The sequence below is a fragment of the Ranitomeya imitator genome, chromosome 2 (genome assembly GCF_032444005.1).
Source record: "Ranitomeya imitator isolate aRanImi1 chromosome 2, aRanImi1.pri, whole genome shotgun sequence".
NCBI classification, from domain to species: Eukaryota; Metazoa; Chordata; class Amphibia; order Anura; family Dendrobatidae; genus Ranitomeya; species Ranitomeya imitator.
This window is the reverse complement of record NC_091283.1, coordinates 456,500,696-456,527,251: the sequence shown is the minus strand read 5'-3', so window position 1 is coordinate 456,527,251 and position 26,556 is coordinate 456,500,696. Positions and strand designations below refer to the sequence as shown.

General features: G+C 44.6%; 1 protein-coding gene across 1 annotated transcript in view; it reads left to right on the top strand.

The window, feature by feature from the left end:
- The window catches only part of NTSR1 (neurotensin receptor 1), a 281,156-nt gene that overhangs the window by 22,357 nt on the left and 232,243 nt on the right, over nucleotides 1-26,556 (top strand). The gene's annotated exons all lie outside the window — the stretch shown is intronic.

Here is a 26,556-nt window from a genome sequence, read left to right as displayed (position 1 = left end):
TGAGAACACCCGCCGGCTCAGACAAACCCGGAGAGTCGGGCACAAAACTCCTAGACAGGGCATACGCCTTCACATTTTTAAAGCCCGGAAGGTACGAAACCACAAAGTCAAAACGGGAGAAAAACAGCGACCAACGAGCCTGTCTAGGATTCAACCGTTTGGCAGACTCGAGATAAGTCAAGTTCTTGTGATCAGTCAAGACCACCACGCGATGCTTAGCTCCTTCAAGCCAATGATGCCACTCCTCGAATGCCCACTTCATGGCCAGCAACTCTCGATTGCCAACATCATAATTGCGCTCAGCAGGCAAAAACTTCCTGGAAAAGAAGGCGCATGGTTTCATCACCGAGCCATCAGAACTTCTTTGCGACAAAACAGCCCCTGCTCCAATCTTAGAAGCATCAACCTCGACCTTGAACGGGAGCGAAACATCTGGTTGGCACAACACAGGGGCAGAAGAAAAACGACGCTTCAACTCTTGAAAAGCTTCCACAGCAGCAGAAGGCCAATTGACCTCATCATGCAGATTATGCAACACCAAAAAGCGAATATCCTCCTGATGCGCAGGAGCCATGCACATGGTCAGCTGGGTCCAGTACTGAGGCTTATTCTTGGCCAAAGGCGTAGCATCAATTCCTCTCAATGGAATAGGATACTGCAAGGGCTCCAAGAAAAACCCACAGCGCCTAGCATACTCCAAGTCCATCAAATTCAGGGCAGCGCCTGAATCCACAAATGCCATGACAGAATAGGATGACAAAGAGCAGATCAAAGTAACGGACAAAAGAAATTTCGACTGTACCGTACCAATGGTGGCAGACCTAGCGAACCGCTTAGTGCGCTTAGGACAATCGGAGATAGCATGAGTGGAATCACCACAGTAAAAACACAGCCCATTCTGACGTCTGTGTTCTTGCCGTTCAGCTCTGGTCAAAGTCCTATCGCACTGCATAGGCTCAGGTCCATGCTCAGATAATACCGCCAAATGGTGCACAGTTTTACGCTCACGCAAGCGTCGACCGATCTGAATGGCCAAAGACATAGACTCATTCAGACCAGCAGGCATAGGAAATCCCACCATGACATCCTTAAGGGCTTCAGAGAGACCTTTTCTGAAAATTGCTGCCAGCGCACATTCATTCCATTGAGTGAGCACAGACCACTTCCTAAACTTCTGACAATATATCTCTACCTCATCCTGACCCTGACACAGAGCCAGCAAATTTTTCTCTGCCTGATCCACTGAATTAGGTTCATCATACAGCAATCTGAGCGCCAGAAAAAACGCATCAATATTACATAATGCAGGATCTCCTGGCGCAAGGGAAAATGCCCAGTCTTGAGGGTCGCCACGTAATAAAGAAATAATGATCTTAACTTGTTGAACTGGGTCACCAGAGGAGTGGGGTTTCAAAGCCAGAAACAGTTTACAATTATTCTTAAAACTCAGAAACTTAGTTCTATCTCCAGAAAACAAATCAGGAATAGGAATTCTTGGTTCTAACATAGAATTCTGAACCACAAAGTCTTGAATATTTTGTACTCTTGCAGTGAGATGATCCATACAAGAAGACAGACCTTTAATGTCCATCACTACACCTGTGTCCTGAACCACCCAAATGTCTAGGGGAAAAGAAAGACAAAACACAGTACAGAGAAAAAAAAATGGTCTCAGAACTTCTCTTTTCCCTCTATTGAGAAGCATTAGTACTTTGGGCCTCCAGTACTGTTATGAACAGGTGATTCAGAACCACAATGGACCTAGTGGTTAAGAGCACACAAAGTAACCTGATAGTTACAAACATAGGACGAGCTCTGAGACGTGGGAACTCTGCTGACCGCAATCCCTAATCCTATCATACCACACTAAAGGTAGCCGTGGAGCGCTCCTGACCAAAACCTAGGCGCCTCGGCACAGCCTGAGAAACTAGCTAGCCCTGAAGATAGAAAAATAAGCCTACCTTGCCTCAGAGAAATTCCCCAAAGGAAAAGGCAGCCCCCCACATATAATGGCTGTGAGTAAGATGAAAATACAAACACAGAGATGAAATAGATTTTGGCAAAGTGAGGCCCGACTTACTGAATAGACCGAGGATAGGAAAGATAGCTTTGCGGTCAACACAAAAACCTATAAACAACCACGCAGAGGGGGCAAAAAGACCCTCCGCACCGACTAACGGTACGGAGGTGCTCCCTCTGCGTCTCAGAGCTTCCAGCAAGCAAGAAAAACCAATATAGCAAGCTGGACAGAAAATATAGCAAACAAAAAGTAACACAAGCAAAACTTAGCTTATGCAGGGCAGACAGGCCACAAGAACGATCCAGGAGAGAGCAAGACTAATACTGGAACATTGACTGGAGGCCAGGAACAAAGAACTAGGTGGAGTTAAATAGAGCAGCACCTAACGACTTAACCTCGTCACCTGAGGAAGGAAACTCAGAAGCCGCAGCCCCACTCACATCCACCAGAGGAGGCTCATAGACAGAACCAGCCGAAGTACCACTCATGACCACAGAAGGGAGCTTGACCACAGAATTCACAACAGGAGTCCAGCTGTGTTTAATTAAACTGATAGGACTTGATTTGGAAAGGCACACAACTGTCTATATAAGACCTCATAGCTCACAGGTCATATCAGACCAAATGAGAATCATGACGTCAAAGGAACTGGCCAAGGAGCTTAGAGGCAGAATTGTGGCAAGGCACAGATCCAGCCAAGGTTACATCAGAATTTCTGCAGCACTCAAGGTTCCTAAGAGCACAGTGGCCTCCATAATTCTTAAATGGAAGAAGTTTGGAACCACCAGAAGAGCCTTGGTGAGAGAGGTTAAAAAGAACCCCAAAATCACTGTGGCTGAGCTCCAGAGATGCAGTAAGGAGATGGGAGAAAGTTCCACAAAGTCAACTATCACTGCAGCCCTCCACCAGTCGAGACTGTATGGCAGAGTGGCCCGACAGAAGCCTCTCCTCAGTGCAAGACATATGAAAGCCCACACAGAGTTTGCTAAAAAGAAACACATGAAGGACTCCCAGACTATGAGAAATAAGATTCTCTGGTCTGATGAGACGAAGATAGACCATTTTGGTGATGATTATAAGCGGTAAGTGTGGAGAAAACCAGGCACTGCTCATCAATTGCCCAATACAATCCCAACAGTGAAACATAGTGGTGGCAGCATCATGTTATGGGGGTGTTTTTCAGCTGCAGGAACAGGACGACTGGTTGTCATTGAAGGAAACATGAATGCGGCCAAGTACAGAGATATCCTGGATGAAAGCCTCTTCCAGAGTGCTCTGGACCTCAGACAAGGCCGAAGGGTCACCTTCCAACAAGACAATGACCCTAAGCACACAGCTATAATAACAAAGGAGTGGCTTCAGAACAACTCTGTGACCATTCTTGAGTGGCCCAGCCAGAGCCCTGACCTAAACCCAATTGAGCATCTCTGGAGAGACCTTAAAATGGATGTCCATCAATGTTCACCATCCAACCTGACTGAACTGTAGAGGATCTGCAAGGAAATATGGCAGAGGATCCCCAAATCCAGGTGTGAAAAACTTCTTGCATCATTCCCAAGAAGCCTCATGACTGTACTAGCTCAAAAGAGTGCTTCTACTCAATATTGAGCAAAAGGTCTGAATACTTATGACCATGTGATATTTCAGTTTTTTTTATAAGTTTGCAAAAATTACTACATTTCTGTTTTTTTTTTCAGTCAAGATGCGCTGCAGAGTGTACATTAATGAGAAAAAAATGAACTTTTTTGAATTTATCAAAAGGCTGCAATGAAACAAAGAGTGAAAAATTTAAAAGTTTATGAATACTTTCTGAGCCCACTGTATTTGCAGAACTGAGGTCTCCTGAACTCTGGCACTACAGAATCAAATAGAGGAGGTAGAGAGGAAGCCATCAATGACTGTCAATGTCTTCCTTGTAGTGCATTAGAGTAGTAAAACACTCGGTTATTTTAGCAATTCACATAAAATTTCTGAAATAAGAACAGGGGTCTAAGGAGTAACGTTTCTCTTTGTACAGAGTGACATGTCTGACACGCCAGTGTAAGGAAACTTATAGGCCATACAATGTTCCTCTGGGAAATTAAATAAGCAAATTGACTCTTCTCAGTGGAAGAGGACTTGAACTTGGAAGTAGATATCCTAAACGTCACTTTGGACCCCAAGCTTTGTCATATAGAATGAGAACAGAAGGGGAAACCTCCATTGTCCCTAGAGATTGGAATCTTGAAATCAGCACCATGTCTCTGATAGTAACACCCCTTCAAGTTTACTTATGGTAATTGAGTGGTTCTATGTATCCCTCAGACCAGAAAAAGTTGGCCATCCCTTCCTAGGTAATTACAATTATTTTTCATCAGTGGCGTATCTAGGGGGGGGCAGCCGGGGCATTTGCCCCGGGCGCAGCCGGCAGGGGGGCGCAGTCGGGCCGCCTAATTCGGCGGTCCGCAGTGTCTCCCCCGGCGGCTGCATTCTGCCGCCCCCCCGCACTGGGAGTCAGCTGTTCTCTGTGCCGACTGTCAAGCTGACAGCTGGCACAGAGAAGCTGCAGAGTGCCGGCTCCCAGTATGTGCAGAGGGGGAGGGGAGCCCCTGCAGAGTGGCTGCAGCGGGCAGGGAGAAATCCCTGCAGCTCCACTGCCCAGCCGCATGATCTGTCTTCTTCCTGCTTCCTCTCACACAGACGCGCCGCTGGATGACGTCATCATTCAGCGGCCGGCTGTGTCAGAGGAAGGCGATGGAGCTGATGCGCAGAGCGCGAGGAGAGGTGAGAGGAGTGTGTGTATGTGTGTGTGTATGTGAGTGTATGTGTGTGAATGTGAGTGTGTATGTGTGTGAATGTGTGTATGTGTGTGAATGTGTGTGTGTGTGTGAATGTGTATGAGTGTGTGTGAATGTGTGTGTGTGTGAATGTATGTGTGTGTGTGTGTGAATGTGTATGTGTGTGTGTGTGTATGTAAGTGTGTGCGTATGTGTGTGTCTCAGTATTGTGTGTGTGTGTGTATCGCGCTGCAGGGGAATGTGCAGAGAAGTGAATGGTGTGTGGGGGGGGGGAGGAGAGGGCAATGATGGGGCTGACGGGGGGCATATGCCCTTGGAGGGGGGGGGCGCCAAAATGAATTCTTGCCCCGGGTGCCAAAAACGCTAGATACACCTCTGTTTTTCATGGCACATTAAGTAATGTAATAGATAAACCATTATTTCTTATTTTTAGTGACTCTATAGCGACAGGGTCTGTTCCGCAGGACTGGCGCATAGCAAATGTGGTGCCAATATTCAAAAAGGGCTCTAAAAGTGAACCTGGAAATTATAGGCCAGTAAGTCTAACCTCTATTGTTGGTAAAATATTTGAAGGGTTTCTGAGGGATGTTATTCTGGATTATCTCAATGAGAATAACTGTTTAACTCCATATCAGCATGGGTTTATGAGAAATCGCTCCTGTCAAACCAATCTAATCAGTTTTTATGAAGAGGTAAGCTATAGACTGGACCACGGTGAGTCATTGGACGTGGTATATCTCGATTTTTCCAAAGCGTTTGATACCGTGCCGCACAAGAGGTTGGTACACAAAATGAGAATGCTTGGTCTGGGGGAAAATGTGTGTAAATGGGTTAGTAACTGGCTTAGTGATAGAAAGCAGAGGGTGGTTATAAATGGTATAGTCTCTAACTGGGTCGCTGTGACCAGTGGGGTACCGCAGGGGTCAGTATTGGGACCTGTTCTCTTCAACATATTCATTAATGATCTGGTAGAAGGTTTACACAGTAAAATATCGATATTTGCAGATGATACAAAACTATGTAAAGCAGTTAATACAAGAGAAGATAGTATTCTGCTACAGATGGATCTGGATAAGTTGGAAACTTGGGCTGAAAGGTGGCAGATGAGGTTTAACAATGATAAATGTAAGGTTATACACATGGGAAGAGGGAATCAATATCACCATTACACACTGAACGGGAAACCACTGGGTAAATCTGACAGGGAGAAGGACTTGGGGATCCTAGTAATGATAAACTTACCTGGAGCAGCCAGTGCCAGGCAGCAGCTGCCAAGGCAAACAGGATCATGGGCTGCATTAAAAGAGGTCTGGATACACATGATGAGAGCATTATACTGCCTCTGTACAAATCCCTAGTTAGACCGCACATGGAGTACTGTGTCCAGTTTTGGGCACCGGTGCTCAGGAAGGATATAATGGAACTAGAGAGAGTACAAAGGAGGGCAACAAAATTAATAAAGGGGATGGGAGAACTACAATACCCAGATAGATTAGCGAAATTAGGATTATTTAGTCTAGAAAAAAGACGACTGAGGGGCGATCTAATAACCATGTATAAGTATATAAGGGGACAATACAAATATCTCGCTGAGGATCTGTTTATACCAAGGAAGGTGACGGGCACAAGGGGGCATTCTTTGCGTCTGGAGGAGAGAAGGTTTTTCCACCAACATAGAAGAGGATTCTTTACTGTTAGGGCAGTGAGAATCTGGAATTGCTTGCCTGAGGAGGTGGTGATGGCGAACTCAGTCGAGGGGTTCAAGAGAGGCCTGGATGTCTTCCTGGAGCAGAACAATATTGTATCATACAATTATTAGGTTCTGTAGAAGGACGTAGATCTGGGTATTTATTATGATGGAATATAGGCTGAACTGGATGGACAAATGTCTTTTTTCGGCCTTACTAACTATGTTACTATGTTAACGTGCACTCCAGACCTTTATCTTCAGGCTATGTGCACACGTTCAGGATTTCTTGCAGAAAATTCCAGAGAAAAACCTGAAATTTTCTGCAAGAAAACTGCAAGAAGTCTGCATGCGGTTTTTGCACGTTTTGCCGCGTTTTTCATGTGGTTTTGGTGCGTTTTTGATGCGTTTTTTTCCGGACATTTCCCAATGCATTTTATAGTGGGAAATTCGCAAAAAAAAACCGCAAAATTAATGAACATGCTGCGTTTTTTACCGCGATGCGTATTTTTCGTGGAAAAAAACGCATCATGTGCACAAAACATTCATTCAAAATGATGGGATGCATATTGTATGCTGTTTTTTAATGTTTTATCATGAAAAAAACGCGAAAAATCAGTAACGTGTGCACACAGCTTCACAATGTTACTAGCACAACTGTATGGCTTCCTCCTGAACCACTACATTTTTCAACATGTCTTTGACCAATGACTACTTTAAGTGCAGCTATCTGTACGTCCGTCCGTTGCTTGCTGGCTGTTCTCACCCGGCATGTTCACACTGGAGACTAAACAGACAAAACCTAAGATAAAAATAAAATGAGCAATTACCCTGCAGTAAGTAAATAAACAACAATACAGCATGAAAATAACACAGGGTACTTAGTTTAATTTTGATTAAAAAAACGTAAAAGCCATCCCACTGTGTTAAGGTGACCCTTTCTTGACATTCCTAACCTCTAGTACTAAAACTTTACCATATGTCAAATTATGTAAATAAGGGCTTAACAGGACCGAGATCCCTACTAATGGAATGGACATCTAAAGAGATTAACTGTTTTTTTTAATCAAAATTATGTTAACTAAGTACCCTGCGTTAATTTCACTCACTATTGCTATTTATTTAATTACTGCAGGGTAATTGCTCATTTTGTTTTTATTTTAGGTTTTGTCTGTTTAGTGGCCAGTGTGAACATACACCTGTTGTGAGTTCTGTTTTTGGGCTCCCTCTGGTGGTTACTGATGGTACTGGGTGACTTGTGTTCTCTGCGGTCTCTGGTGTCCACCTGTTCCATCAGGTTATGGGAGTTTCCTATTTAACATGGCTTTTTTGTCATTTCCTCGCCGGCTATCAATGTAATCAGCGTGTCTTTTTACCTCTGCTCCCTGCGTCTGTTATCTTCAGGACAAGCTAAGTTTTGATTTTCCTGTTCCACGTTTTGCTTAATTTTTGTCTTAGTCCAGCTTGCAGAGATGTGATTCCTTGCTGCTGGTTGCTCTAGTGGGCTGAAATTACTCCTCATGTTCCATGAGTTGGCACATGAGTTCAAGTAATTTCAGGATGGTTTTTTGAAGGGTGTTTCGCTGACCGCGCAGTTCACTTTTGTATCCTCTGCTATCTAGCTTTAGCGGGCCTCATTTTTGCTGATTCTATTTTCATAACTACGTATGTGCTTTCCTCTCATTTCACCGTTATTACATGTGGGGGGCTGCTATTTCTGTGGGGTGTTTCTCTGGAGGCAAGTGAGGTCTGTGTTTCTTCTTATAGGGGAAGTTAATCCTTCGGCTGGCGCGAGACGTCTAGGAATCATCATAGGCACGTTCCCCGGCTACTGCTAGTTGTGTGTTTAGGTTCAGGATCGCGGTCAGCTCAGGTTCCATCACCCTAGAGCTTGTTTTGTTTTTGTGCTTGTCCTTTTGTGATTCCCTGCCATTGGGATCATGACAGTATAGCCGGCCCGAAAAAATTGGTCATCGTTTTGGCTGAAGTAGGAGGAAAAGTAGTCTGAGGAAGTTTTTTTTTTTTTTCCTCCTCAGTGTTTGCTGCCTAGCCTTAATTGCAGCTTGACTGCTTCTTTCCTCCTCTTAATCCTTGAATGGCTCTGACCTCAGCTGTTTATCATGGACGTCCAGAGTTTGGCTTCCAGCCTGAATAATCTTGCTGCTAAGGTTCAAAATATACAAGATTTTGTTGTACATACGCCTATGTCTGAACCTAGAATTCCTGTCCCAGAGTTTTTTTCTGGAGATAGATCTAGTTTTCTGAATTTTAGGAACAATTGCAAGTTGTTTCTTTCCTTGAAATCTCGCTCCTCTGGAGACCCTGCTCAGCAGGTCAAGATTGTTATATCTTTCCTGCGGGGTGACCCTCAGAATTGGGCATTTGCATTGGCACCAGGGGATCCTGCGTTGCTCAATGTGGATGCGTTTTTTCTGGCATTGGGTTTGCTCTATGAGGAACCTAACCTAGAGATTCAGGCTGAAAAAGCTTTATTGGCTCTCTCTCAGGGGCAAGATGAAGCAGAAATATATTGTCAGAAATTTCGGAAGTGGTCGGTGCTTACTCAGTGGAATGAGTGCGCTCTGGCTGCAAAATTCAGAGATGGCCTTTCTGAGGCCATTAAAGATGTTATGGTGGGGTTCCCGGCGCCTACAGGTCTGAATGAGTCCATGACTATGGCTATTCAGATTGATCGGCGTTTACGGGAGCGCAAACCTGTGCACCATTTGGCGGTGTCTTCTGAACAGGCACCTGAGATAATGCAATGTGATAGAATTTAGTCCAGAAGTGAACGGCAAAATTTTAGGCGGAAAAATGGATTGTGTTTTTATTGTGGTGATTCAGCTCATGTTATATCAGCATGCTCTAAACGCACAAAAAAGGTTGATAAGTCTGTTGCCATTGGTACTTTACAGTCTAAGTTCATTCTGTCTGTGACGCTGATTTGTTCATTATCATCCATTTCCGTCGATGCCTATGTAGATTCAGGCGCTGCCCTGAGTCTTATGTATTGGTCATTTGCCAATCGCTGTGGGTTTAGTCTGGAGCCTCTGGAAGTTCCTATTCCTTTGGAAGGAATTGACTCTACACCTTTGGCTATGAATAAACCTCAGTACTGGACACAAGTGACCATGCGTATGACTCCCGTTCATCAGGAGGTGATTCGCTTCCTGGTACTGTATAATTTACATGATGTCTTAGTGCTTGGTCTGCCATGGTTACAAACTCATAACCCAGTCCTGGACTGGAAAACAATGTCTGTGTTAAGCTGGGGATGTCAGGGGGTTCATGATGATGCATCTCCGATTTCTATCGCTTCATCTACTCCTTCTGAGGTTCCGGTATTTTTGTCTGATTATCGGGAGGTTTTTGAGGAGCCTAAGCTCAGTTCGCTTCCTCCTCACAGGGATTGCGATTGTGCTATAGATTTGATTCCCGGCAGTAAATTCCCTAAAGGTCGTTTGTTCAATCTGTCAGTGCCAGAGCATGCTGCTATGCGGAATTATGTTAAGGAGTCCTTGGAAAAGGGACATATCCGTCCATCTTCGTCCCCTTTGGGAGCAGGTTTTTTTTTTTGTGGCCAAAAAAGATGGTTCCTTGAGGCCTTGCATAGATTATCGTCTTTTGAATAAGATTACGGTCAAATATCAGTATCCTTTGCCATTGTTGACTGATTTGTTCGCTCGCATTAAGGGGGCTAAATGGTTCACTAAGATTGGTCTTCGGGGTGCGTATAATCTTGTGCGGATAAGGCAGGGTGATGAGTGGAAAACCGCATTTAATACGCCTGAGGGCCATTTCGAGTATTTGGTGATGCCTTTTGGACTTTCTAATGCTCCTTCTGTCTTCCAGTCTTTTATGCACGATATTTTCCGTGAATATCTGGATAAATTTATTATCATGTATTTGGATGATGTTTTGGTTTTTTCTGATGACTGGGAGTCTCATGTTCAGCAGGTCAGGAAGGTGTTTCAGGTCCTGCGGGCCAATTCTTTGTTTGTAAAGGGTTCTAAATGTCTCTTTGGAGTCCAGAAGATTTCTTTTTTGGGGTATATTTTTTCCCCTTCTACTATTGAGATGGATCCCGTCAAGGTTCAGGCTATTTGTGACTGGACGCAGCCTACATCTCTTAAGAGTCTACAGAAGTTCTTGGGCTTTGCTAATTTTTATCGTCGCTTCATAACTAATTTTTCTAGTGTTGTTAAGCCTTTGACGGATTTGACTAAAAAGGGTGCTGATGTTACTGATTGGTCTCCTGCGGCTGTGGAGGCCTTTCAGGAACTTAAGCGCCGGTTTTCTTCTGCTCCTGTGTTGCGTCAGCCAGATACGTCGCTTCCTTTTCAGGTTGAGGTCGATGCTTCCGAGATCGGAGCGGGGGCGGTTTTGTCACAGAGAAGCTCCGATGGCTCAGTGATGAAGCCATGTGCGTTCTTTTCTAGAAAATTTTCGCCCGCTGAACGGAATTATGATGTTGGTAATCGGGAGCTTTTGGCCATGAAGTGGGCATTTGAGGAGTGGCGTCATTGGCTTGAGGGTGCTAGACATCGTGTGGTGGTCTTGACTGATCACAAAAATCTGATGTACCTTGAGTCTGCCAAGCGTCTGAATCCTAGACAGGCTCGTTGGTCACTGTTTTTCTCCCGTTTCAATTTTGTGGTTTCATACCTGCCAGGTTCAAAGAATGTGAAGGCGGATGCTCTTTCTAGGAGTTTTGTGCCTGACTCCCCTGGAAATTCTGAGCCCACTGGCATCCTTAGGGATGGGGTGATTTTGTCGGCTGTCTCCCCAGACTTGCGACGTGCTTTGCAGGAGTTTCAGGCGGATAAACCTGATCGTTGTCCGCCGGAAAGACTGTTTGTTCCGGATAATTGGACCAGTAGAGTCATCTCCGAGGTCCATTCTTCTGTGTTGGCAGGTCATCCTGGAATATTTGGTACTAGAGACTTGGTGGCCAGGTCTTTTTGGTGGCCTTCCTTGTCGAGGGATGTGCGTTCTTTCGTGCAGTCTTGTGGAGTTTGCGCTCGGGCTAAGCCTTGCTGTTCTCGGGCCAGTGGATTGTTGTTACCTTTGCCTATCCCGAAGAGGCCTTGGACGCACATTTCCATGGACTTTATTTCGGATCTCCCTGTCTCTCAAAAAATGTCCGTCATATGGGTTGTGTGTGACCGCTTTTCTAAGATGGTTCATCTGGTACCCTTGACTAAGTTACCTTCCTCCTCTGAGTTGGTCCCTCTGTTTTTTTCAAAACGTGGTCCATCTGCATGGCATTCCGGAGAACATCGTTTCTGACAGGGGATCCCAGTTTGTGTCTAGATTTTGGCGGACGTTCTGTGCTAAGATGGGCATTGATTTGTCCTTTTCGTCTGCATTCCATCCTCAGACGAATGGCCAGACGGAACGAACTAATCAGACTTTAGAAACTTATTTAAGGTGTTTTGTTTCTGCTGATCAAGATGACTGGGTTTCCTTTTTGCCGCTTGCCGAGTTTGCCCTTAATAATCGGGCTAGTTCTGCTACCTTGGTGTCTCCTTTCTTTTGTAATTCGGGGTTTCATCCTCGTTTTTCCTCTGGTCAGGTGGAGCCTTCTGATTGTCCTGGAGTGGACATGGTGGTGGATAGGTTGCATCGGATTTGGAGTTATGTGGTGGACAATTTGAAGTTGTCCCAGGAGAGGGCTCAGCAGTTTGCTAATCGCCGTCGCCGCGTGGGTCCTCGACTTCTTGTTGGGGACTTGGTGTGGTTGTCTTCTCGTTTTGTTCCTATGAAGGTCTCTTCTCCTAAGTTCAAGCCTCGGTTCATCGGTCCCTATAGGATCTTGGAAATTCTTAACCCTGTGTCGTTTCGTTTGGATCTCCCGGCATCGTTTGCTATTCATAATATGTTCCATCGGTCGTTGTTGCGGAAGTATGAGGTACCTGTCGTTCCTTCGCTTGAGCCTCCTGCTCCGGTGCTGGTGGAGGGTGAATTGGAGTATGTTGTGGAGAAGATCTTGGATTCTCGTGTTTCCAGACGGAAACTCCAGTATTTGGTCAAGTGGAAGGGTTATGGTCAGGAGGATAATTCTTGGGTGATTGCCTCTGATGTTCATGCTGCCGATTTGGTCCGTGCTTTTCATAGGGCTCATCCTGGTCGCCCTGGTGGTTCTCGTGAGGGTTCGGTGACCCCTCCTCAAGGGGGGGGTACTGTTGTGAGTTCTGTTTTTGGGCTCCCTCTGGTGGTTACTGATGGTACTGGGTGACTTGTCTTTCCTGGGTTTCTGGGTTCCACCTGTTCCATCAGCTTATGGGAGTTTCCTATTTAACCTGGCTTTGCTGGCATTTCCTCGCCGGCTATCAATGTAATCAGCGTGTCTTTTTACCTCTGCTCCCTGCGTCTGTTATCTTCAGGACAAGCTAAGTTTTGATTTTCCTGTTCCACGTTTTGCTTAATTTTTGTCTTAGTCCAGCTTGCAGAGATGTGATTCCTTGCTGCTGGTTGCTCTAGTGGGCTGAAATTACTCCTCATGTTCCATGAGTTGGCACATGAGTTCAAGTAATTTCAGGATGGTTTTTTGAAGGGTTTTTCACTGACCGCGCAGTTCACTTTTGTATCCTCTGCTATCTAGCTTTAGCGGGCCTCATTTTTGCTGATTCTATTTTCATAACTACGTATGTGCTTTCCTCTCATTTAACCGTTATTACATGTGGGGGGCTGCTATTTCTGTGGGGTGTTTCTCTGGAGGCAAGTGAGGTCTGTGTTTCTTCTTATAGGGGAAGTTAATCCTTCGGCTGGCGCGAGACGTCTAGGAATCATCGTAGGCACGTTCCCCGGCTACTGCTAGTTGTGTGTTTAGGTTCAGGATCGCGGTCAGCTCAGGTTCCATCACCCTAGAGCTTGTTTTGTTTTTGTGCTTGTCCTTTTGTGATTCCCTGCCATTGGGATCATGACATACACCTACACGCTGCATCAGGAGTGGATTAAGGGTAGCCAGGGCCCCAGGCTGTTCAGACACTGTGGGCCCCCTGGTCATGTGATGGGGTCATGTGACAGGGTCATGCGACGGGGTCATCAAATACCTGAACCAGATTATTCCATAAAAATAGTTGCAGTGTGTTATGCATTATGCACAGTGCGGGGCTGGGATTCAGTAGCTGGGTGGCCGCACTGCCCGCACAGGCGCAGTCTGCAACCCAGCAGGTGAGGTCAGATGGCCAATGCTCAATGCGCCTGGCCCAGGCAGAAGAGAACAGCGCAGGCGCCGGATTTCAGAGAAAAACAGCGCTGAGGGGGCGTCGACCAGCGCCCCAGAAGATATAACTGACGGCAGTTTGGCGCTTCAAAGAGGGGGGTTCAGACCTGCCTCCAGGTCTAAACAAAGGTATTTGGGCAAAATGATAAATACCTTTATTTTGGGAATAACAGCAACAAAAACTAAAAGAGCCACCTTGGTAGAATGCAGCTTTACTGCTGCACGAGGTGGCTCTTTTAGTTTATAACGGCTGGAGGGGGTGACAGTGTCCCTTTAATATTAAGTTTTACTTACTTTTTAGTATGGGAGTGGATTGGCATGGAGCTTTACCTTATAGGTGTTTTATAAACTTATTAGGTTATTGCATATTGGACATATAGCTTGGAGAGTCTCCTATTTTCCAGTTTAAAATTTAACTTTTATTAATTCATTATAAAAGTACTCCAACCCCGGACATAAACATGTATATACAATATGCAATAAATTAAAGTGCTCATGCTTTATCAGTGATTATTTAAAAAATGGCTTAATGTCACCCATTTGCAGGGTTCTGTCAGTAGCCAGATTCCAAAAGACAGGAGCATTCAAGCATAAATAAAGAGGAAAAGGGGGGTGGGGGGGGCGTTTCTTCCCCAATATGGGGGATTCATCAGGGGAACAGAAATGGTTGGTGGGAATGAATTGACCCTGCGTGTTGTCAGTTATAGCGTTACCCATATGGGGCAAATAGTATCAATGAGCCTCACCTTTATGGCTCCTTTAAATAGGGGTATATGCAGCCTCACTTTCTCATGGCGTCTGACGTAAATTTCCCTTTTTTCCGGTGGGTAACCGGTATTTACCGCGATCTCGGATATGATATCTCCATGTGTCTCCTTGTAATCGCTGGTACCCTGTGCGGTTCACTCTTTGTAACGCACAGTGTCCGAAAGTGCCCGTGCCATCTTGGTGATGTCACTTCCGGGTCAAGATACAACTTATCACCTGACCGTATGATTCGGCCGTTCCCTCCCCACATAGCATCATCAGTCATAGCATGATCACGGTGCTCACATTGCATGGGGACATAACTCTTTACTTATTCCGATCAATGGACCACCGCAGCAAAGTCAATCCTGCTCCCAACATAGAAATCTCTTATGCATACACAATAAAGACTCCTTTAAAACAGCCTCACCTATATATGTAAGGCATTTTTTGGATATATATAGTTTCTTTTATCAATATCCACCTTGTTGGGATACCAAAAATAATGAATATTTTTTAGTGGAGCAGAATCCCACACCTATTTATCATGGCCTTTTTCCCCCGTTCACCTAATAAGGGTGCACAAAATAGATCCAGAGTTTAAAAACAGGGGGGGGGGAAAGATTCCCTATACATTAGCCACCATAGATTTACCTTAATGGCGGTTTCTCCCAATCAGGGAATAATCCAAAACGAGGGGGGTGATTAGTGATCACAGCCCTCAATTTTTCGGTCATATGGACCATCAAATAAACCTGTTTTAATTGGAGGCCCCCTAGACTATTTATTTTGTTCAGCATAAATGTTATAATGTTGCAATTATTGCGCCCCCGGGCAAAAGATGAGATAAAAAGAGGAAAAATGTGGGGCGGGATGAGGGGAGAGAAAGAATAAGTGAGGGGGGTTATAAGAGAGAATAGGGCATAATATCATGGCTACTGTCATAGAAGTGTTGGAAATTCATAGGAAAAAGTGGGGGGGGAGGAGGAAGGGCAAGGTGTAATAGTTATCAGTATCCATCATGTGGATTTACTCTTCATAAAAAGCATCCAAAATTTAACTGTTCGTTTAGACCCGTGGGTAACAGATGTCCAATCTGAAAATCACCTAGTCTCCCTCTGTAAGATCATTTTGTCGAAGTCCTCACCTCTGATTGGTGGTTTCACTAAATCAGTGCCCATAAATTTCATAACCCCCACCTTTCCCCATGGAATCCATTCACACGTTTCCCCAATGGAGTATCCCTCTTGTTACGAATATACCCCAAGTGCTCCCCCAACATCCTCAATTCCCTAGTTGTCTTACCAATGTATGTAATGCCACACTCACAGATGCCCTTTAAATGACCCCCTTACTCTTGCAATTGATGAAATCATTGATTTTAAAGATCTCTCCTGTATTTTCATTACAGAATTCCTTTCCAGGCTGAATAGAACCACATACCACACAGTCTCCACACTTGAAACATCCCTTCGTTTTTTAGGGAGCCATGATTCCTTTTGTGGTGTACTGAAGTGGCTGTGTATCAGCCGATCACCCAGGGTTTTACACCTCCTATAGGCTATATGTGATCTGTGGTGTTTCTCCCACCAAATCCCTGATGTCATTGTCCATCCTAAGGATATTCCATATTACTTTTATGTTGATAATCAAAGGGTTCCAAAAGGCCGGACCAATTCTAACTGACTCCAGGCTTCCAGGCTGTTATGCCTATGGTTGATTCAGCGGGGCTGAAGAATGACTTTCCCTTGGGATGATGCATGGGATTTTCTCTTTGATATTCTTTGAATATCTGTGCCATTGTTAGTGCCAGGCCTCACACAATTTATTTTCATTTTTGCCCATAGTTATTTTTTAACAATGGCATTCATAGAATTGGAGTCACACTGCTTGCCAGAATGACAAAGAACCCTCTTGTGGCCCTAGGCTCTGCCAGACTGAGTCCTAAAGGTCCTCCAGAAGACAAATCCATTTGAAGGTGAATACGGACAGCAGTGGCTCTAATTTGTGCCGTCTTTGGAGGCAAGGCCTTACTGATACAAAATGTCCTATATATTTCATTATTTCATCTTTATGGTAAAACTGTGAGTTCTATTTTGGCGTAAGACCTGACGCAGCTCGGAAACTTTTTCTACCGTTACTGCTAATCCCAAAATCAGACAACGAGTGGTAATTCATGTATGCTTATCTCTAAGCTTCTACACATTGCAATCTGTAATCTGGCTCAGTGCAGGGATCCTATATCTAATAGACATATCTGTGTTAATTGCGTTCTGTTTCTTAAATCCACCATCATCCTGATTAAGTGGCGACAGAAGCAATTAAGTGAGAGGTTTCTGTATCAGACAAGCAATAGTGCAGCCATAGCGGGCATGGTTCTGTATGGCATGTTTGCATCTTGTGAGGATCTTGGAGAGATTTTGTGATATGGAGGACGATCTTACAGAGGAGCAGCAAGATGATGAATTCAAGAGGATATATCAGGACACCAGCTGTCACCTATTTGGGTAAACTACATATATGCCCATGTAATGCTTGCTTGTACCCTCTGGCATTATGCTATTCTGGGTCACATTAATGCACAAATCTAAATTATTTTAAAGACTCACCTTAAAGATGATCATATAAGATCATGAGCTTATGCTAAAAATACAGAGGCACTATGGGCCCCACATCTGTGGAGCTATAGGGCATACATCTGCCACTGAGGTGCAGTTGTGCACAATTCTGAAATGAAAAGGGCACACATCTGTGACTGTGGCGCTACAGGGCACACACATGTTGAAAAAGCATTATAAGACACACACTCCTGTAGATAAGTCAGTATTGGTTGATGATGGGGTATTTACCTGCAACTAAAGAGCTAAAGGGTGAACACGTCTGGCTGACGTGCTATGAGGTACCCATCTGTGGCACTATAGGGAACACATCTATAGCTGAAATACCCTGGGGAACAAAACTGATGTTACAGTGCAGTTCCTGAGGTGCTAAAGGATACAAACCTATGAATAAGGCACTACAGGGCGCACACCTGTAGATAAAGCTCTGCAGGGCACATACCTGTGGATAAGGCACTACAGGGCACAAACCTGTGGATAAAGCTCTACAGGGCACACACCTATAGCTAAAGCTCTACAGGTCACACACCTGTGGATAAGGCACTACAGGGCACACAGCTGTAGATAAAGCTCTACAGGGCAGCCACCCATGGATAAAGCTCTACAGGGCAGCCACCTGTGGATAAGGCTCTACAGGGCACACACCTGTGGATAAGGCTCTACAGGGCACACACCTGTGGATAAAGCTCTACAGGGCACACACCTATAGCTAAAGCTCTACAGGTCACACACCTGTGGATAAGGCACTACAGGGCACACACCTGTAGATAAAGCTCTACAGGGCAGCCACCTGTGGATAAAGCTCTACAGGGCAGCCACCTGTGGATAAGGCTCTACAGGGCACACACCTGTGGATAAGGCTCTACAGGGCACACACCTGTGGATAAAGCTCTACAGGGCACACACCTGTGGATAAGGCACTACAGGGCACACACCTGTAGATAAAGCTCTGCAGGGCACATACCTGTGGATAAGGCACTACAGGGCACAAACCTGTGGATAAAGCTCTACAGGGCACACACCTATAGCTAAAGCTCTACAGGTCACACACCTGTGGATAAGGCACTACAGGGCACACACCTGTAGATAAAGCTCTACAGGGCAGCCACCTGTGGATAAAGCTCTACAGGGCAGCCACCTGTGGATAAGGCTCTACAGGGCACACACCTGTGGATAAGGCTCTACAGGGCACACACCTGTGGATAAAACTCTACAGGGCACACACCTGTGGATAAGGCAATACAGGGCACACACCTGTGGATAAGGCAATACAGGGCACACACCTGTAGATAAAGCTCTACAAGTCACACACCTGTGGATAAGGCAATACAGGGCACACAGCTGTAGATAAAGCACTACAGGGCAGCCACCTGTGGATAAGGCACTACAGGGCACACACCTGTAGTTAAAGCACTACAGGGCAGCCACCTGTGGATAAGGCACTACAGGGCACACACCTGTAGATAAAGCTCTACAGGGCACACACCTGTGGATAAGGCTCTACAGGGCACACACCTGTGGATAAGGCTCTACAGGGCACACACCTGTGGATAAAGCTTTGCAGGGCACACACCTGTGGATAAGGCACTACAGGGCATACACCTGTAGATAAAGCTCTGCAGGGCAGCCACCTGTGGATAAGGCACTACAGGGCACACACCTGTAGATAAAGCTCTACAGGGCACACACCTGTGGATAAGGCTCTACAGGGCACACACCTGTGGATAAAGCTCTGCAGGGCACACACCTGTGGATAAGGCACTACAGGGCATACACCTGTAGATAAAGCTCTGCAGGGCAGCCACCTGTGAATAAGGCACTACAGGCACACACCTGTAGATAAAGCTCTACAGGGCAGCCACCTATGGATAAGGCACTACAGGGCACACACTTGTGGTTAAAGGGTTGCACTATAACTTTGCATTCCAGTTCTTGGTTAGTATCCTTATTACCCAGTGAGCAACACCCTCGTTGTAAACACCATAAAAATTAGCACTAAATAAAAAGGCCCACATCTCTGGAACAGCCTAGTGGAATTTATAAAGACAAAAATAGACTTACTTAGAGTAGCAGCGGGAATAAATTAAGACCAAAAACAGGCAACTTTTAACCCGGAAACAGGTTCTCTTTAAGAAAGCTATACAAATAGCACCAGTCAAAATTGTTTCATCCCACCTAATATCCACCGACCCAGCCAATGACAGACCACAAGGACATTGTAGAAGGATTATTCTAAAAGGAAAAAGAGCCATTGGCGTGTAAGGTGCCTGAGCAAGGTAGTCGTGGGGAGCTGTAGATCCTGCACGCTCTGGCACCCTACAAGTAAATCATGTCCCATTCCCAGTGTGCTGTTAGGTGTGGGGTGCATCACACTCACTTGTGGGCCATAAGCCTCCGCTGACTCCAGGCTTCCATCTTCAGAAACTGCCACAAACAATCCAGGGGATACCAAGTACTTTTCAACAGTCAAACTTTTTCTGAACAATTCACATTCCTTAAAGTGAAGCATGTGAGATTGGGCACAACAGGTTACATTCTTTCCCTCAGGTGCCAGACCTAACTTCAGCCGTAACACTCATTCCTGATAGAGCATCCCTTTTCCTTCTGTCTCCGGATTGCATCCTCCTCCACCTTAGAAGATCAGTGTCCATCTTCCTCTGCAGGTACAATGTGCCCAATGGCCCCGGCACCAATCTCAAGGTCTCGGGCCCGATGAATGGATCTGCATGGAGGAGTTGTATGCCAATCCACTGCCCCGAGTAAGTGATAGGCCCATGGGGGATGTACTTAAAAGAATGAAGAAAAGGAATAAAGAAAAAGAATGAACATAATAACTTATAGGTCCAAAGAGATAAAGAGGTATTATAGATTTCTTATGCATCTTGCAAACATGATTTTATGTAGACGATTAGGAAATCAATACAGATCCCAAATAAAAGGGTGTATATTATTTTCCCTGTGCATTATACTGTAGGTGGGGAATGAACATGGAATATCAATGTCACAGCCACTGAGGGTGAAGAGGTTGAAATCTCAATTGGTATCTAGTTCCTTAGAAAGCACAGAGACCCCTCTAAGGTGTCCATTTAAGGTTAATATCAGAGATTTGAACGTTAGCTTTTACGCAAAGTATTCTTCAGAAGAGTGCAATCTTGTGATGTATTTGGCATCTTCCGACAGTCATCAATAGGAAAAACTTCACAATGAGCCAAAGCTGAGGACCCTGAGAGGTTTCTGGATTATGTGCTGCAGAAGAAGCTTAAATGAGCCACATGCCTGAAGAAGGGTCGGCTGGCTCTTTGAAGACTCTTATCTCGGGATTGTGTGCAGTATCTCTCTGTTCTCATGGTCTAATCTAAGCAGATACATCTGTCTGTAGCATATTGCAGACATTTATGACTTTAATAGTGGGCTACACAGATATTAAGTAATCCCCAGGGACTTTATTATCCATACATTCTATTTATCTGTCTTTAACACCTTAAGAGCAGAGCTCTTTTGAGCCTGAACTCTGCGATTTTATTAATTTTTTCTTATTTTCACATTCTGAAAGCCATAACTTTTTCAGTCAAAGATATGTGTATGCTTCCTGTATATAAACAACAATATGGCCAATAATACTGTCATATAGTGAGCATATAGTGGACCAGGCCTACATAAGCTCTGAAGAGTATTATCACACTGCAGACTGTACTAGATAATATAGCACTTATCATACACTCTCCGGCAAAATACATAAACATTAGAGAATCCGTCAATGTTGCTGACATGTTTGTTTTAATAAAGAATCGCTTCTTAGACATTTATTACTACCAAAATATAAGTGCATAAAAGCACTTACAGACCACTATGACACATTAAAATAAAATCAATAAAGTTTATTGAAACAAAATCTTAAAACAATACAAAAATACCATGTGAGGATGAGGAAAAAAGACTCAGACAGATTTACATATTTAAGCAGCAAGAAAATATCAAAATATTTTAGGACAAGCATACCGGTATCATATTTGTAAATAGGGTCATGCAAAAAAAGCCTCCTATACAAATCCTCTAAGGTCCTAGTCTCATTTATATCGACCCGGATAATGGGAATTCAATTGCACTAGACACCTATCGACCAGTAATAAATAAACTGCTTACCCATAGTGAGTACTGCTGCAGAATTGCCCCGACGCGCGTTTCGCCGATGATGTGCTTTCTCAAGGACACTCCCCTTGAGAAAGCACATCATCGGCGAAACGCGCGTCGGGGCAATTCTGCAGCAGTACTCACTATGGGTAAGCACTTTATTTATTACTGGTCGATAGGTGTCTAGTGCAATTGAATTCCCATTATCCGGGTCGATATAAATGAGACTAGGACCTTAGAGGATTTGTATAGGAGGCTTTTTTTGCATGACCCTATTTACAAATATGATACCGGTATGCTTGTCCTAAAATATTTTGATATTTTCTTGCTGCTTAAATATGTAAATCTGTCTGAGTCTTTTTTCCTCATCCTCACATGGTATTTTTGTATTGTTTTAAGATTTTGTTTCAATAAACTTTATTGATTTTATTTTAATGTGTCATAGTGGTCTGTAAGTGCTTTTATGCACTTATATTTTGGTAGTAATATTGGTTTGTCCACTATTCCTGATACTATATAGTACTGGAGAAGCAACTACAGTGATGCTTTTGGCTGAAACTGGTTATTTTTGCTTGGTGTATCTATGTATTGATGTTCTTAGACATTTATGTCTGATCCATGGGCGGACATACCAATGGTGCAACCTGTACAGTGGCATAGAGGCCCAAGAGATAAGTGGGCCCATTTTTGGGGCGGTATTACGTATTATGATGCACGGTGACGGAACCCAATTGCAGCCCGGCCTGGTACCTCGGCTGCTGTCAGTGGACGGGTGACTATTTGCACAGCTCTATCCATTGACTTTTAAAGGAGATCCAAAAATGGTTCATGAACACTTTTCTGTACCCTGTGATCATGTTGTGGGGAAGAAGGAGGACAGAGTTATGTCTCCCCCATCACTAAAAATAAGAATATAAGAAAAATCTGTTCATCTGCCTAGAAGCTGTTGACTCATGCAGACATTATAATAGGAGGTAGCTAGGTACAGTCCTACTGGGACCTTCCTCCTCATCAACAGTACCATAAAATGCACTTCATGCTGTAGGTTTGTGAATGAATAGTCAGGTCTGCAGGGAAAAAAAACAATTGTCACAAGTAGTACTTGGCAAATGGTAATTTTTTTGTCAACCTTTAAAAAAATTTTTCTTAATGCGACTGCTCTGCGAAATGTACCTCAAAAAGGTCAGGATCTGTGGAAATGTGTTCCAAAATCGGGCTTTCTAGGAGTTTTTAGGGGTGTTGCTGTGTGGAGATAAGGAGTAGGTCTTAAACCATCCTACAAATGGTAGGACCACACATCTAGGGGTTTGGTTTGTACATATTCTATTATTTGGTCTCCAGTGACAAGATAGAGGCGTATTCTGTATACGTATACAGGTGTGTTAGGGGATTCTGAGGTAAAACCGTTTTCATCGTTTTGTGGCATCTGCCCAATATCTGTACTGATCATTACATACAGCCTTGGGCAATATCGCAGAGAAGCATTTACTATGGCAGAGTCTGGTCTGTAAGAGAGATTGAATGTTCATGTAATTTCCTCTGGTTCCGTGTCCGGTTATCTTTTTCTTGTATCAATCACTTTAAGGGATGCAGAAATTGATGATGAAAATGAAAGAGTTTCTGTTGGATTGGAAAAATATGTCTATGTGTAGATGAGTTAGATGATTCGTTCTCTGAGACTGTACCACATGAAAGGTTTAGATACACAGGCTTTGTAGATGCTATTAATTAATCATGATAGGCTTTAGCAGACAGTATCACACGATAGGTTTAGATACTAAGGCTCAGCAGACAGTATCACACATGACAGGCTCAGATACATAGAATTAATAGACAGTGTTGTCTATGACGGGCTTAGATGCACTCAGAATACTGTATAGCAGCGGTCCCCAACCTTTTTGACCTTGAGAGCCACATTCAGCACTGAGAGAGGGTCACGAGCCGCTTATGTCCCCCTCAAAGTCGTGTCAACCAAACCACCATTACGGGTATAATGATAACCAAAGCTTTTCCACAGAAATCACTTCAAAGCAGTACACTGAGATCCAGGGGCTCCCACAAAGCCCCAGTTCAGTATTATCCCATCAAGGACTCCCAACACTCTGTTGTATCCAGCTTCAAGAACCTCCTCTAACAAGTAGTATCATCCTCCAGCGTACTATACCTAAGACATCTCTAAACCCCAGTATATGTGCATCAAGATCTTATCTTCTGTGCTGGGCTACTCACATATTCACAATTTTGAGATGTACTCTTCATACCTGTTCTGCCTTCCTCCACGTAGGATGCTGTGTGGATTCCAACATACGGCTAAACCTTCATCCACATCCCAGTAAACAGACTGTGTTGATGCTTAAGTCTTATTTATTAGGGTGATGATAACCAAAACTATAACGTTGAACAACAATGGTGGACAGTATTCATAGTAGATGATCAAATAGTGAATGATGTTGATGTACAAGGTGGATGTTCAGTGAATAATCATAGTGAATGACTGATCATAGTGGATGACTGATCATAGTGGATGACTGATCATAGTGGATGACTGGTGAAAAACTGTAAAGAATAACAGCATTTCAGTATATGCACATACAGGGTGCAATCACATAAATAACTGGGACATTGCAGCAAGAATTATACAGAGTGCATTACACAGTAATTCTAACAGCACTGCCCTATTCTATACAAGAATGCATCTATCTACATGCAGAGTACACCTGAACCTAACTGCAAGCTGCAAAGCACATCTGCCTAACTATATCTGACTATAGGAGCTGCATAAGGCTTAAATACTAACACAAACATAAGATGCATTAAACCTTTATAAACGTACCGAGATCCGTTAGGACAGGGGTAAGAAAGTAAGCGAGACAGGAGCACGTGTGCCTCTCTGCAGATCTCAGGAAAAATGGCTACTGAAGCTTGTCTTCACAAGAAGAATGTGGGCGGAACTAACCCATAAGACATTGCTCTTAGGAGGGAAAGGTTGGTAAACAACATGAAAAGTAGGCAACTGATGACCTCCAGTGGCGACAACTTGAATAACATGATAATTAACTCTTTTCACATTAAGATGGGCAGAACACTCCCCGCTTGGCGTCAACAGATGCCACAATTAGGTTCTTTTGGGGAAAATAATAATACAAGCTCGGTAACGGGTCTGAGGAACAGTTTGTTTTCTCCAAGCTTGCACACTCTGACCTCTACTTTCCGCACTTTCCCATCTTTACTGGGCAGGGTCTTAATGACTAGGCCGAGTGGCCAACTGTCTTTGACGAGTACAACATCGCCAGATTGAATGTTTGAGCGGTCTTTCTGCCACTTTGTCCTGCTTTGCAGAGTGGAGAGATACTGTTTCCTCCATCTATTCCAGAAGACGTTGGACACGCTTTGTACTTGCCTCCATTGTCGTCTGTAGAGGTCTTTGTCATTGAATTTTCTGAGTGGAGCTTTCGGGACACAGGTTTTCTGTGTGAGTAACATTGCAGGAGTAAGGATGGATGGATCTCCAGAATCACTAGAAAGTGCTGTCTTGTAGGACTGGGTTTCAAGAAATAGACAAGCTATAGCTCGAACAAGTGACTTCCAGGTGGAGAACCTGCTGAACCGGTGAGATTCGAGGTGGCAGCTTGAAATCTCTGTATGTAGAGCAGACACTTGAGGTCGGATCTCTTCGTCTGTGTCTGGACCCACTAGTTCGAAAGTTTCAGGCCTGCTGATGTGGGACATCGAACGGTACAAAGAGGTAGGACCTGTGAACCATGAAGTGTCCTTCAGATGACTGGGTGCAACGGATCTAGTCGCGTGGTCCGCAGGATTGTGGTGAGTAGGTACGTAGTGCCACTGATTAGGGTCGGTGGATCTTCTTACCCAAAGTACCCGGTTGCTGACGTAGAAGCGTCGTGTCTCGTTACAGATGTACCCCAGTAACACCTTGCTATCGGTGTAGAACTCTGCATCCCCGATCTTCAGGCCCATCGCATCCGAGACCAGCTCGGCCAACTCAACTGCGAGGACAGCAGCACAGAGTTCCAGTCTGGGTATCGTGTGTTCACGAAGTGGCGCCAATTTCGTCCGGCTCATAACGAACCCGATATGGCATTGTCCGCTTACGTCTGTGGATTTGAGGTACACTACTGCTGCAATCGCTTTGACTGATGCATCACAGAAAATACAAAGTGTTTGCGTTTTGACCTCTGTGGATGGCACAGGAGCATACGGTCGTTTCACACGAAGGTTGGTCAGGGCTTCAAGAGACTTCCTCCACTCTGCCCACAGGTCAGCCTTTCCCGCTGGAAGTGGATCATCCCAATCAGTAGTGTCTTGGGTGAAGTCCCTGAGCATCAGCTTTCCTTGGATGGTTACTGGAGCTACGAACCCCAAGGAGTCGTATAAACTATTCACGAAGGAAAGAACTCCTCTGCGCGTGAAGGGTTTCTCATCCTTGCTGATCTGAAAGGTGAAGGTATCTGTCTTCAGGTCCCACAGCAATCCAAGGCTCCGCTGCATAGGAAGGGGGTCGATGCTGAGGTCTAAATCCTTTAGATCGCTGGAATAGTCTTCAGAGGGAAAGGCTTCCATCAACTCTCGGCTGTTGGAAGAAATCTTGCGTAACCTTAGGTTAGACTGAGCGAGCATGTCCGGGTCGTTGTCACGGTACCAGAAGAACCTCAGGTAGTTTCTGTGTTCCTCTTTGACGAGAAAACAGTGGAACATCTGTTGTATGTCGGCCATAAATGCCACTGAATCTCTACGGAAACAGAGTAATACTTCCAGAAGTCTGTTGTTGAGGTCTGGGCCCGACAGTAAGACATCATTCAATGACACGTCTTCGCATTTGGCACTTGAGTCGAATACCACTCTAATTTGACCTGGCTTCTTAGGATGGTACACTCCGAAGATGGGCAGGTACCAACACTCCTCTCCGTGTCGAAGTGCAGGTGCAATCTCTGCGTGGTTGTTCTGGAATATCTTTCCCATGAAGGTAAAGAAATGTTCCTTCGTCTCAGGTGACTTCTGAAGCTTGTGTCTTAGGGAGATGAATCTGCTGTAGACCAATTCCTTGTTGTTGGGTAGGCGTCTTCTCTGAGGTCGAAATGGTAGAGGTGCGACCCAACTATTCGCCGTATCCTTGACTATTTGTTCGTCCATGATGTCCAGGAATATCTTGTCTTCTATAGACATCGCTACCTCGTTGTCTTCCTTCGTCCTGTGGAAGACTGTACATCCTATGTGGTCTTGTTCACCTTCACAGGCGTGGTCTTCGTTGATAGGAACTGAGAAAGGGCAAGGTCGGGGAGTGCTGCTCGGTAGTTCCTTTACCAGCAGACTATTGTGACACGGCTGGA